The sequence below is a fragment of the Saccopteryx leptura genome, chromosome 3 (genome assembly GCF_036850995.1).
Source record: "Saccopteryx leptura isolate mSacLep1 chromosome 3, mSacLep1_pri_phased_curated, whole genome shotgun sequence".
In the NCBI taxonomy this organism is placed as follows: Eukaryota; Metazoa; Chordata; class Mammalia; order Chiroptera; family Emballonuridae; genus Saccopteryx; species Saccopteryx leptura.
This window is the reverse complement of record NC_089505.1, coordinates 161,335,578-161,350,133: the sequence shown is the minus strand read 5'-3', so window position 1 is coordinate 161,350,133 and position 14,556 is coordinate 161,335,578. Positions and strand designations below refer to the sequence as shown.

The following is a 14,556-nucleotide window of genomic DNA, read 5'->3' as shown; positions in this document are numbered from 1 at the left end:
GGTCGCCAGCTTGAGTGTGGGCTCATCTGGTTTGCGCAAAAGCTCACCAGCTTGGACCCAAGGTCGCTGGCTTGAGCAAGGGTTACTCGGTCTGCTGAAGTTTCACCCATGGTCAAGGCACATATGAGAAAGCAATCAATGAACAACTAAGGTCTCGCAACAAAAAACTGATGATTGATGCTTCTCATCTCTCTCTGTTCCTGTCTGTCTGTCCCTGTCTATCCCTTTCTCTGACTCTGTGTCCCTATAAAAAAAAAAAGATAAAATGGCAATCAAGTATGTAAACATGTCTGCCTTATTGCATAAGTGCTCAATTGCAGAATTATTTTTTCCTTCTGAGTCATAACTAGCCCCCAATACATCTTGCTCAGCCCTTCTTTAGAATAAGTCATCCCTGTTCCTTAAGGCTTCTGACTGAGTCTATTTCCCAGCCTCTCATTATGTCTGTGGCTATTTACAGACCTTGCCTTTGGTTCTTTGGTGACATTTGAGAAGAGCCCAACCTTTTAGGAGCTGACAGCCAAAGCTGCATGCCAGTTTGTCTCATTCTCACCCATCAGGCTCCTTCCACTTCCAGTATCCTCCCCCATCCTGGGACTCTGGCCAAGCCAAGAAACTCCCAGCCACCACCCCCATCCCTTCCCAAGTCAGGGTGATGACTAGTCCTCACAGCAGCCACTCCTGGGGCAGGATCTTGGCAAGGCTTCAGCTGCTACCAACATGCACATCCTGCCCCTGCAGTTCCCTTATTTTGAGGGATGAAGCAGTCACAAAAAAGAGTGGGAGTGGCTCTCTGTTGCAAATCCATCTGTGAGGCATTTTAATTTCAATAATGGATAGAATGACTCTGTATAAATTCTTTGAGGGATCAGAATTGATATCACCGCCAAACAGTCCCCCATTAATGCGTAACTAATGCAAAACCAATGCATGGCTGGACTTCCAATACTGGACACTTACTCCAACAGGACTGTGCTGAAATCCCAGTTTTTGTGCTAAATGTGACCATCAACTGCTGAATTATGAAAAATTCTGAGGAAGTTTTCTCCATTACATGGAAACAATCACATGCTTGTTAAATTAATATTTTAGACAAACATTCAAATGTTTGTTATGTGTCAATATGCTATTTTCAGTATGCCAAGATGCTATTCTTAGGGACTTAATGTGTGTTATTCCATTAAATGAGACTATTCATGATATTTACAATATAACTAAGTCTGTGTCATCTTTTTCTTTCATCTCTCATAATATTATTTACTTCCCACAAATGTCAAAACTGAGGCAGCATCATTTATGCCTTTGTCTGGCATAAAATCAGATCATATAAATGAAGTTTTGAGATAAGCCTATTATTTATATGTAGAATCATGGCCTTCATGGTAACTGAATTTTAGGTTAGGATAATAATCTAGTGACTCCCGAATCTCAGTAATTTTTTTTTTCTTTTGAGAGCGAGAGAGAGTGAAAGAGAGCAACAAGAAAGGAGAGAGAGAAAAAAAAAGAAAGGAGAGAGAGGATGAGAAACACCAACTCACAGTTGCTTTCTCTTTAGTTGTAAATTGAGCTTCTCATACATGCCTTGACAGGAGCATGCCAATGTACCCTTGCTCAAACCAGCAACCTTGGGCTATTCGTGCCAGTGATCTTTGGGCTCAAGCTGGTGAGCTTTGGGATTGTGTGGACAATTCCCCCACTCAAGCAAGTGACCCCATGTTGACGAGCCTGCACTCAGAGCCAGCGACTTCAGGGTTTTAAACCAGCGACCTCAGCATTATGGGTGGATGCTTTATTTTGTGCCACAACCAGTCAGGCCAAATTTCAGTAATTCTATTCTTTCAACTTAACAAAATGTTTTGGTGCTAAGAAAGTACCTGTACAGTACTTGACATATTATTTCTCTTTGTGCCTTTCTAGAAAGTTTATAACATTAAAATGGTGGTATATTGGTGATGTTAAGAAAAGATTTAGAAATGGAACTTTCCACAATAGAAACCAAAAAAATTCCTTGCTTTTGTGTAGATTCTGACTCTTCTAATCATATACCACTATTTTTTTTTGTAAAGACTAGCAGGGGACCTACAAACTTGGTTGCTTGGCAAATATTGATCTGTAAGAGAAAAGTCAAATTAAATTTTACTTGAAAGCTTCAGACAAGAAAACAGAATTTGGAAGGTCCTCATTGAGACAAAGTTTATTTATTTATTTATTTATTTATTTATTTATTTATTTATTTATTTATTTATTTATATTCAGTGAGAGAATAGAGATAGACTCTCACATGTACCCTGACTGGGATCTACCTAGCAAGCCCATTAGCGGGTGATGCTCTGCCCATCTGGGGTGTTGCCCCATTGCTCAGCAACTGAGCTCTTTTTAGCACTGGAGGTGGAGGCATGGAGCCACCCTCAGTGCCGGGGGCCAACTTGCTCCAATGGAACCATGGCTGCAAGAGGAGAAGGGGCAGAGAGAGAGAGAAGCAAGAAGAGGAGGGGTGGACAAGCAAATGGGCACTTCCCTGTGCACCTTGATGAGAAATTGAATCCAGGACATCCACACACTGAGCCAACGATGCTCTACCACTGAGCTGACACTCTACCACTGAGCCAACCTGCCAGGGCTGAAATGGACTTACTAATGTGTTTAAATCCCACCCTAAATTTTCATTTTCTGTTGTTATACTAGTATGTTTTTTTCAATTTTCTTTGATTTCCTCATGCAATTCAGTTGGTAATTAGATTACCTTACAAACAGTACATTCCATAATTATTTCAATGCACATTCTAAATGCAAGGAAATGTTAAGAACTTAAAATATTTAAGTCATACAATATTAAGCTCTTAACTTGAAGTTTTTAGTTCACTTGTTTAATTTAAAACTGACATGCATGTCTACTCAAAACATTTTTAAATGTTTACGTTAAAAATATATATATTTTAAATTCATGTGCTTTTCTTCCTCATTCTTAACTGAAAATGATGCAACCCCCCCCCCCAAAAAAAAACAAAATATACTGCTCACAAAAGTTAGGGGATATTTCAAAATTAATATGAAGTGAAAAAATATTCTCTAATTTTTGTGAGCAGTATGCATTATGTCTTTGAATTATTTGTTTGAACAATGAACAAAGGAGGAATTCTCAGAGCTCTATACAGAGACTGTGGGGTTAGCATGAGTCACAGCAACATTTCTGAGGGTCATTGCTCCTGCTGAATTTTTCTTGAGTATGAAGCACATGCTTAGAGATTACCTCAGTGGAGACATGATGTAACATCTCAGGATTGGGACATATTTTAAAGGAGGCTTCTCTGTATTTGCAGAAATGCTGATGGTCACTAAACCAATAATCCACAATTTGATTCAAGGATGTCCCCTTCAAATCACTTGGACAGTATAAATGGGTTCTCCTGTCTGCTACCTATGCTGACTTGACAAGACATTTACTTTCTACTAGTTTTGAACACCAAAAATTAAATAAAATATGCTAGCAAGAAGATACTTCTCTGCCTCCTGGCTCCCACATCTTCTCTTCATTAAAAAAGGGGGAGTATTATTAAGACAGTAGCCAGAAATAGCATTTAGTTCTTGACTTTTTTTCATCTATTGTGTTGAACTAATTAATTTTTTTTCTTTTTCTACCCAAATAAGAAATTAATTACTAATCTGCTGAAGCTGTCAAGCCAATTAATTGACTGATAACCAAATTGGTTTTCTCTTGACATGTTTTCTCATCTCTCATAACCAAACTTTTCAACAATGCCTATTTTCAACTGCTCAAAGTACAATTCTTATCAGAAATGCCACATGACTTCACACGTGGAATATGAAAAACATGACCTTTGGTTTGTCATATCTTGTTTCAACTAAATGTAGGGGGATTTTAATGACAGAGTCTAAAACTCTAAGATAGATTCATCCATGAACTTGACCACTAAGTGTTCTAGTAAAGGCCAAGTGAAAGAGTTTTGCAGCTGTATCAGCATTCTCCAGAGAAAAGAACCAATAGCATATCTATACATACATATGCAATGATTGGGGCTGGAAAGCCTGAAATTTGTAGGGCAGACCAACAGCCTTTAAACTTGGGCAGGAATTGCTGTTGTACTCTTGAGATGAAATTTCTTTTACTCTAAACCTCAGTTTAAAGAAAACCTCAGCTTTTGCTCATATGACCCTCAACTGATTGAGTGAGATGTACCATATTATTGAAGTTAATTTCCTTTACTTAAAGTCAACTAATTGTAGATAGCTTAAGTACACATACAAGATGCCTTTATAGCATAAACCTAGAATAGTGTTTGATTAAATAACTATGTACTATAACCTAACCAGATTAACACATAAAACTAACCATGTGGCAGGTATGGGAAAGAATAACATGGACTTGGATCATACTGCTTCATGCCTCGTGCCCTAGTACAACTGTAATCACCATCTCTGCACTCCTTCATGTTATCCACTTATTTCTTTTCTTTTCTTTTTACAGAGACAGAGAGAGTCAGAGAGAGGAAGAGACAGGAACAAAGAGAGATGATAAGCATCAATCATTAGTTTTTCGTTGCAACACCTTACTTGTTCATTGATTGCTTTCTCATATGTGCCTTGACCGTGGTGCTACAGCAGACTGAGTGACCCCTAGCTTGAGCCAGCAATCTTGAGTCCAAGCTGGTGAGCTTTGCTCAAACCAGATGAGCCCGCGCTCAAGCTGGCGGCGACCTCAGGGTCTTGAACCTGGGTGCTCCGCATCCCAGTCCGACACTCTATCCACTGTGCCACCGCCTGGTCAGGCTCCACTTACTTCTTGAATAAGTTTTCTACTTATTCAGATTTCATCCCCTTGCTAAAATATGAGCCATGGGGATAGAAAGAAGTTGAAAAATTCAAGAGCAATTTAGGAGTTATGATCAATAGGACTCTGTGACTCATGGGTTTTCAAAGAGAGGAAAATGTAATGTGGGCTAACTCCCAGGTGCCTACCTTAGGCAAGGTGACCTGTGCTATTCACTGCAGAATAACACTGCAGAAAATGAAGAAAAACAAATTTGACAGAGAAGATGATAATTTAAGTTCAGACACATTGAGTTTGAATTACCTGTGAGTCCTGGCAAAAATGTGTAAAGAAAAGATAATTCTCAAGGCAGAGGTGTAAATTAAACATACAGATCTGGAATGGATCTTCTGTAAATGAGAGTTGAAACCATGGGAATGGAAGTAGTCACACAGGGAATTACATGAAGTAAGAAGAACACCAAAGGCAGAATCCTGCAAAAAGATCAACATTGAAGACACAGGCAGAGAAAAGTGCCTCTGGAGGAGACAGAATTGGGAGATCACAAATTTCTAACAGCTCCAATTGGCAGTTGTTTGCTTTTTCAACAGTTGTTAGTCACCCTGGTATCTGGAGAAAGAATGCAATTGTAGTGTTGATCTAGATTTGGGTTTTGTTGGTGGGGGTGAAGAGGAAGATTTTGAAGCGTGTGCTTAAGTCTTTAATGAAAGAGAGAAAGTTGCCAGGAAACCATAGATGACATTACCAAGGAGGGAAACAAGTGAGAAATATTACAAGGAAAAGTGAACCCCGAGAAGGGTAAGTGGTTTGGAAGCAACTGAGGAAAACCAGGAGAAGACCAATGCAAGAAAGTCAGTTAGCAATAGAGTAAAGCAGTGGTCCCCAAGCCCTGGGCCGCGGACAGATACCAGTCCCTGGGCCATTTGGTACCGGTCCGCAGAGAAAGAATAAATAACTTACATTACTTCCGTTTTATTTATATTTAAGTCTGAACTATGTTTTATTTTTAAAAAATGACCAGATTATCTCTGTTACATCCGTCTAAGACTCACTCTTGATGCTTGTCTCGGTCACGTGATACATTTATCCGTCTCACCCTAAAGGCCGGTCCGTGAAAATATTTTCTGACATTAAACTGGTCCATGGCCCAAAGAAGGTTGGGGACCACTGGAGTAAAGGATCCGGAGACCACCATGAGAGGGAAAGAGGTGCTCACTAGCAGATTGTACCCAATGAGGCGTGCCATCACAGTAACATGGGGCAGGGTGCCTGGCCTTTCATTAGGGGCTTGAGGAAAAAAGCATGGATGAGAGCAACTCACCTCAGATGTCCTCACTTTGCCATAAGTCTTTTTGGTATTTGAAATATATTTCTGATCTCAGAGATCTGATGAGGGCTGCCACAGGCTCACAGGAGGCCAGCGAAGGTCCCATTTTGGGCAGGGTTTTCGTTGTGTTCTAGAATGGCCAGGGTCCTGATCAGGGATCCAGTGTGCTTGTAAAAGTGTTATTTATTTTTTTGTTTTTAACTTAGACATCCTTTTATTATATGAATAATATAAATATATTGAAGAAACTTTGGAAAGGAAAAAATAATTCCCATTCTACTGTAACAATTTAAAACTTTTTCCTTTTGGAGCTTTTTTACCCTCATGTACATTTTAAAAAGTATTACTATATCGCCTGACCAGGCGGTGGCGCAGTGGATAGGGTGTCGGACTGGGATGCAGAAGGACCCAGGTTCAAGACCCCCAAGGTCACGCTCTAGCTTGAGCGCGGGCTTATCTGGTGTGAGCAAAAAGCTCACCAGCTTGGACCCAAGGTTGCTGACTCGAGCAAGGGGTTACTTGGTCTGCTGAAGGCCCGCGGTCAAGGCACATATGAGAAAGCAATCAATGAACAACAAAGGTGTTGCAACGAAAAACTGATGATTGATGCTTCTCATCTCTTTCCATTCCTGTCTGTCTGTCCCTATCTATCCCTCTCTCTGACTCTCACTCTGTCTCTGAAATAAATAAATAAAATTTTAAAAAAAAGTATTGCTATATTCTTAGCATTTTAACCTAACAAGTTATATCTTTTAACCTAACAAATAATAAATGTTCTTCATGTAGCTACATGGTCTTCATAACTATAATTACAAAGTTTTGCATAATAGTTCATTTGTTGCGTACATTATCATTTATTTATTTATTTATTTATTTATTTCACTGTTGTGCTGATTTTCTCAGAAATGTTAACAAATTGCTCAGTGAACTATGATTTCTGATCATGCTGTGTATGACTATTCATTTTTGCACCAAAGTCAGTATTTTTTTTTTAAATCTGGCTTCAAAATCAGCTATTCATGAAGGGTTTCCTAGGCTACATTTTTAATTCGATATATCATAGTGGAATGTCTTTTGTCCACAACTCTGATGTTTCTCTGATTCAGCATCAAAGGCATTCATCCACTTTTTATCTTTTGTAAGTTAGACATAAAAGAAGATAAAGGAGCTCAATGTCCTTAGAAATCATGCATTTTCATAGTGGCTGTAGATCTGGAAGCTTACTCATTATGAGCATTTCTCACACCACCCCTGTGCCCACTTGCACAATTCAACTGTAGTTGCCTTTCTCAGTGCTTTAGTTCTCACCTGCACATTTGAATAGAATATTATAATAAACGCCTAAGTGTGTTTTAGAACAGAACGTAGATACCATCTACAGAAACCCAAGTTTTAAGGTAAACTCCAGCCCCTGAGGAGACTAGATATTCTCAAAGAAGAAATAAAGGACAAGGTAGGGAACAGGGGTGAGGAGGGCTGAAGAAGTCAGTGCTCCGTCAGTGAATCACTGGCTTAGGGACCTTGTATCCTGTGTGTCTAGGGACAGGATTGGTCTCAAAATCTACAGTGGTATCATGCACACTGGTTGGGGTTAAGTGATCTCACCTGTAAAAGTTAGAAAAGTGCAGGGCTATAGAACTAAGTAAGTGATCTTTTCATTATCACTGTTTAAGTCCAGAACTTTGTTGGGGATGTGCTGTAACTGACTTGTACTAGATCATGGGACTATTTACACCACAGAAATTGGCAGCATAGAATTACACCACAGAAATTCTACAAGACAGGACTCCCATCTCTCCCAGGAGATCTGGTTGTGAAATATTTACCAGCGCATCTCTTATGGAATCCCCACCTTTATCAGTAGTCAACTTCTCTCTCTCTCTTTCACTCTCACTTCTCTCTCTCTCTCTCTCAGTGTGAACTTCTCTGAACCTTAGTTTTCTTATCCATAAAATGTGAAACTCAGAATTTAGATCTGGGCCTGACCAGATGGTGGTGCAGTGGATAGAGCATCAGACTGGGATGTGGAGGACCCAGGTTCGAGACCCCGAGGTCACCAGCTTGAACGTGGGTTTATCTGGCTTGAGCAAAAAAAAAAAAGCTCACCAGCTTAGACTCAAGGTTGCTGGCCCAAGCAAGGGGTTACTCGGTCTGCTGAAGGCCCATGGTCAAGGCACATATAAGAAAGCAATCAATGAACAACTAAGGTATCGCAACAAAAAACTAATGATTGATGTTTCTCATCTCTCTCTGTTCCTGTCTGTCTGTCCCTATCTATTCCTCTCTCTGACTCTCTCTCTGTCCCTGTAAAAAAAAAATTTAGATCTGGAAGAGATTTTTAAAATTATCTAGTCCAACTATTGACTTTCAATGATGCTATTAGTTCTTAGAAGGTTGTATAATTTTTTCTCAGAAACAGAAGATACTTGTCACATGGTAGTATAACCAGAATGGCTTATCAGTCTGAAGAATTCCCAGCAGGAAAAGCCTGAGTTGTTTCAGAGCCTGTCATGTTTTTATAACTCATGATGATGGGCCAGACAGAAACAGAAACTCTAAGTCTCAAAGTGAAGGCCGGTCCGGGGGCCCAGATAAACTGGCAGGGTCAGAGGAGTCTCAGTAAATCATTCCAGGAAGGAGCAGATGGGTTCTTGTGGTTGTTTAGTTAGGATAGTATCTGATAAGGCTGGGGTAGGAAATGATGAGGTCCAAACCCAGACCCAAATCAGGATTTTCATTCAAACAGGTAGGACAACCTTCTAACAAAGTCCAGGCAAGAAGACAATATGTATCAGGGGGGAAAAAATGAATTCTCAGTAATTGATGCTTAAGTTTCAGGGAAATAAGTCTAATCATTATGGTAGAGACTCTAGAACTTATTTCAAATTGCCTATCACACATACTACATGCGCAATATTGAATCTTGGTGTTTGCCAATATAATCTTCTAGAATGGAGAGTCCACCGTATCCTTCACCTTAATGATACAGAGCCTTGTAACCAGGGAAATGGTCTTGATTCCCAGTCTAAAAAGATCTTGAAAGACATCTTAAGAAGAAAAGTGAGGAAAGGTAATTTCCTCCCCTGGATTCTTCTATTCATTTTATGATGTTAACCTCTACTTCCATGTTTTTTCTTCATTCCAATCAAGATTGCAGTTGATTTTGATTGCAGAAATCTATCTCAGAATTGGCTTGCTGCCTGAAGTTGATTATAGCTAAGTTCACTAACATTTCTTTACATGCTAGCAATCAGAGCAGCAATTAAGTTATGTTTGGATTGAGTGATTAAAAACAATAAATCCCTATTGTTTTAGTACAGGTATGCAAGTGAGGGACTAGAATTCTTTTAGGCACCATAATAAAAGATAAAATAAGGATTGGCATCTACATCAGAATCTGTTTATTGAAGAACAAATACTGATGGAGGGGGCCAAAAGTAGAGCCCAATTAGTGGGAACTGGAATGTTTAATTCAGAGAGTGATTCTCGGATCCCCTTGGTAGAGGCAGCATTAATCCAAGAACACAGAGTGAAAGTGAATCTTCAGGTAGTATGGATTTGGGAAACACCATGTACTACATTATTACAGAAAAATTGGTTTAGAATAGTCTCATTTTTCTAGTAACTAAGTAATGGAAGGAAGATATTATGTCCACAAAGTACCACTAATAATAGCTAATGAATATTATTCTCCCGTGAAACAGGTTCATTAGCTCTAGTTTAGTCATTCACTATTCTCTAGTCGCTATGTCAGAATTCTCCACCTTAAAAGTGTGACACAAGGAGGCACCCTTAAGTTTATTTGACTTACAGCTTGTGTGTGATTTCTTCAATGTTTAAAGATTGCTTCAACTCAGTGGTTTGCTCATGTACCTTAATTCATGCTAATTTTTTCAGTGTCACCTTTATTTCCTCCCTATTACCACATTCATAGATCATATATTTATTTGGAATCCTATTAATTTCTCTTATAGGGTTAAATTATCTACAGCATGCCAAATTACTATTTGGAAAAGTTGGGTTTATATAATCAAATTTTCTTCTCAGAATATCTACTCATTTATATATATATATATTAGAGAAAGTGTTTTTCAGCTTGTTAAATAATAGAAATTTCAAATTCTGATTAGTAAGGGTCACAGTGTTGATGGAAGGAAAGGTAGACTTGGGCCACGAGACACAAATTCTGTCCTACCATCCACTAAACAACCTTAAAGCTGTATAACCAACATGCTAATTATAAAAGATGCCATCTGTTATTTTCACTCAGGGAAACAGGATTAACATGAACTAATAAAGTTGAGATGAGGACAGAGCGCAGCCTGAAATTAGGCATAGGGTGTTATTAGTCATGGGTGCTAAAGGCAATGAGAAAGAATATATTAGTGGCAAAGAAGGAGGTATGTGGCTAGTGTAAAATACTGCTGTCTACAGGGTTGAAACCATTTTGTCTTACTGAGTATATTTTATCTAGCCCTGTGGTTGCTGAAAAATTGGGGAGTTGATTGATTGTACTTCACAACTGATAGACTGTGTGGAATGTACCAAATGTGTATTGATGTAAAACAGCTGTTTGTGTATTTCAATGCCAACATCAAGAAGGCCAAATAAAATTAAGATGCTCTGGCATAAAACAAAAGCACCATTGTAATCATCTGGATGCTTTTTACACATTGTCCTAAGATCATTGTGTAATTGTCTAACTCTCCTGATAAATTCTTCTCTGCCACTGAGCCAGTTCTTTTGAGAAATTAAACATCCATGTTTTACTCTTGAAGGGCTGAATGACTTTTACAAATTAATAGCCATGCAAGGCAGGCACCAGGGCTGGAAAATGGGTACTTCTACATCAGCTCTGTTCAGTAGCTTCTCAGGACCCTCCTCCTTAATCCAATGGTGCCTTGGACACCCTCCTTCCATACCTGAGGATGTCAGACAATTCCAAACTGTTTGTTGTCATTGCTTATGTTTCAGAAATGTTTATACATCTGAACAATAAATAAGCTAATTTACTAACTGTCAGCCTCATTGATTTTTGTTTACATAGAGTCAACTAATCAAATATAAGCTCTTTTCAGGAAGAAAGATTCTGGAATACATTAGGAATAATTGGGTTTAAAAGAATCTTGGTCAGACCAACCTTGGTTAAATCAACCTAGTCAAATTTTTCTTGCCTTGTGAAGCTTAAGTTTTTCATTAATTAGAGATAAGGTAGAAATTTAAACTCCAAACTAGACAAATTTGTCTATAAATATTGTATTCTCTAGCAGGCAAAGCGTATCTGAGCCTTTACTCTTAATTCTGCTCTCCAGCACCTTTAAGAGGTTCTGGCTATTTATTTGAAGGTCACAGGAAACTTTCAAAGATAGTCTATAAAACAACATGACAAAATGGCTATAAAGTTAATATTTAATTCAAAGTATTTCTGCCTTCAGATCTTAAAACTTTTCTCTGGAGGGGAAAATGGACTACGTTATGTTTTAATCATCATTTTAACTTTTTTTTAATCAACAAGTGTTTATGAAGTTCCTAGGAGGTGCTGGTAAGGTGTTACTGAGACCAGCCTGCCGTGTAAGAAATGACATGTCTTTTCATTAGTTTAATACTTCTGCAGATCACCTCTCAATCCTCTGCCATGATAATAGGAATACTGAACTCAAGGTCATTCCTGCTGCTCTCTGGAGAGGGTTGCAGTGCTTGAGATGGACAGATGAAGCCAATTTCTGTAATCAAGAACCACGAACCGAGAGATAGTCACTGCTTGGGGAATGAGAGGAAGTATATCTGATTGAGAGCAGAGAAGTAGAAAAATTGAAGGTTGAACTGTAGCTTTTTATCATCAAAGTTAAAGATTTAGGATTTGGTTTGACTCGAGAAAAAGGTGTGTAGATCATGGCTTTTTTTCTGCAACTTTGAATCCACTGCAGTGGCAGACAGGCCTAGGGAGGGTTCACCAGCAATTCCAAAGCTGTCATCAGGAAATACGGAAATGGGAAAATATCAGTAAAATAGTTGGATTTACTTCTTGAGTGGAGAAGTACTATATATATACAGGAATAAACTCTCCACTCACCCATGTTTTTTAATTAAAACAAATTCTTTAATTCTATGTATATGTTGTATTTTTCTTACCCATGTAATAGCATGGTTCGAGGGCCTTTAAAATAAAGTTGTACCGAACTAGTTCAGCAGTTGAGTTTCCTAAAGTCTATGTGTGGGTTCACCTTAATTGCACCTATAACTGCCCCAGGCCATTTTCATTACTTTCAGTCCCATTTGTTTCAAGTAGAATTTAGCTACTATTTTTTAAGTGTTAATTGCCTCATTAACACCACCAGGTTTCTCCCATAGCAATTTATTTCTCTGGAGCAGCAGTTAATTTATCCTGGCCTGAGTGATACCTCTGGCCCTTTGGCACTCTCCAGCTCCCCCTGAGCTAAGGAACATTTATTTATACCTAGTCCCAGCTGCTTTTAATTCTTTCACTGATGGCTGTTCCCTCTCAGTGAGGGTTACACTTCAGCTTAAAAGACACAAATTCTTATTATTTAGAGAAGCATTTATTTTTTTTATGTTTCCCAGTTTATTACCATTTTTATTAAATTTATTGGATTGACACTGTTTAATAATATCATATAGGTTTCAGGTGTACATTTCTATGATTCAGATCTGTGTCGTGCATTGCGTGCCCACCACCCAAAGTCATATCTTCCGTCACCATGTACCTGGCCCCCTTTACCCTTTTACCTTCCCTCTGGTAATCACCACACTGTTGTATGTGGTATGAATTTTTGTTTTTATTGTTTATTTATTATTTTTATTCAGTTTTATATAAAAATATACAGAACAGTTCATGAATTTGCATGTCATTTTATTACAGGGGCCATGCCAATCTTCTCTGTATATGTTATGCTAAAGCGAGCAATAGGAAAGCATATGTAAAGAATTAAGTAAAGACAGATTACAAAGTCGCATTACGTAGTTCAATAAATGGCAAGTGTAGGTTGGGGATAAAAGACAAAAGAGGTTATATTTGTGAAGCCCTTACAAGCATCAGGAATTCTAAAAGTATTTGTCATTTGTTCTCATATTTAATATTCACGATATACCTCCATTAGTCAGTCATCTCATTTTCGAAAAGAGGAAATAGGGGTCCAGGCTCACAGCTTCCAGGAGGGAAAAGTAGTATTTGAATCTAGATCTGCCTGACTCAAACTGTTGCACTGTTAGGAGGTTAAAGAAAAGAGTGCTGATAGACTGTTGAGTGAGAACATGATTACAGTCTGGACAAAACAAGAAGGAGGCCAGAGCTGACTGATACTGTGCTCACGCCACTGAGTAAGCCTCTATATTTAATCATTTGTGTGCTTGGTGCTTCAAGTTCAAATAATATTAGAAGGTAAAACTCTACAAGCAAAACAGCCCTAAGACAGAAGAACTCAAAGAGAACTTATTTCCCAAGACTTTTCTGGAGGGCTTCAGACTCAGAACAAACAACTCAGTATAAAAATTTAAGCTTGACCACAGAGATTCCTTAGTACAATACGCTAGATTTTTTTTTTTTTTTTATTTAAAGGAACTTTGATCTCCATCCCACTTCAGAAAAGGCTTTAAGTCTCTACAAAGGACTGCTGGAAAAGCAAGGATTTGGATAATGTCCATCCTATTAATTTTGTCATTAATTCTAATGAATCACTCCCATAAAAATGCAATTCTTTCTCTTTGTTTTTGATAATTATTAGAGATAGCAAGATTTGTGATCAAATAATTTTAACTAGGGTAAGTGGCTGCATTACTATCATAAACACACAATGACTACTCTTGATCTCATGTACTAATTAAAAGCTTGAAAACTGAGAAGAGAAAGCACGTTTCTAAGAACAGAACACTCTGAAGTTTCTTTCTTCCTTAGTAATAATAGGAATTGTAGTAGTGAACATTTACTGAGGGCTTTCTATATGCTAGAAATTTTCTAGGTGCTTCAAATGCATAACTATCTTAATTTCTTACAACAACCTTATGTGACAAGTACTATTATTATTCCCATTTAATATATAAGAAGTGAACTTATTCAAAGCCACACAACAATAAGTGGGAGTAGAGCTGGGGTTCAGACCAAACTGAGCTAAGCAAGAACACCATTATATTTCTCAGGATTCAGTTAAGTCTCCAAGTTTACAAAGAGCATATTTTCTAATATTTTGGGAGATATCTAGACCTCCAAGCAGAAACGAAATTTTAAATAAATTGTCAGACTCCCAAAACTACTTGGGAAGAATATCATATGACAGTCTAGAACAGTTCTGTTAAATTTCTGGAAAGAACCACATGGTAAATATTTTAGCTTCTGTGGGCTATGTAGTTGACACTGTAGCAACCATTCTATTCTGCCATTATAGTGCAAAAGCAGCTGTGAACAGAAAATATGTAAACTAAGTGA

General features: G+C 38.2%; 1 non-coding gene across 1 annotated transcript; it reads right to left on the bottom strand.

The window, feature by feature from the left end:
• Positions 1–12,951: 12,951 nt before the first annotated feature.
• Positions 12,952–13,054, bottom strand: LOC136402031 (U6 spliceosomal RNA). The gene has a single exon (XR_010750933.1). It is a non-coding gene; the product is annotated as a U6 spliceosomal RNA (small nuclear RNA).
• Positions 13,055–14,556: the final 1,502 nt, after the last annotated feature.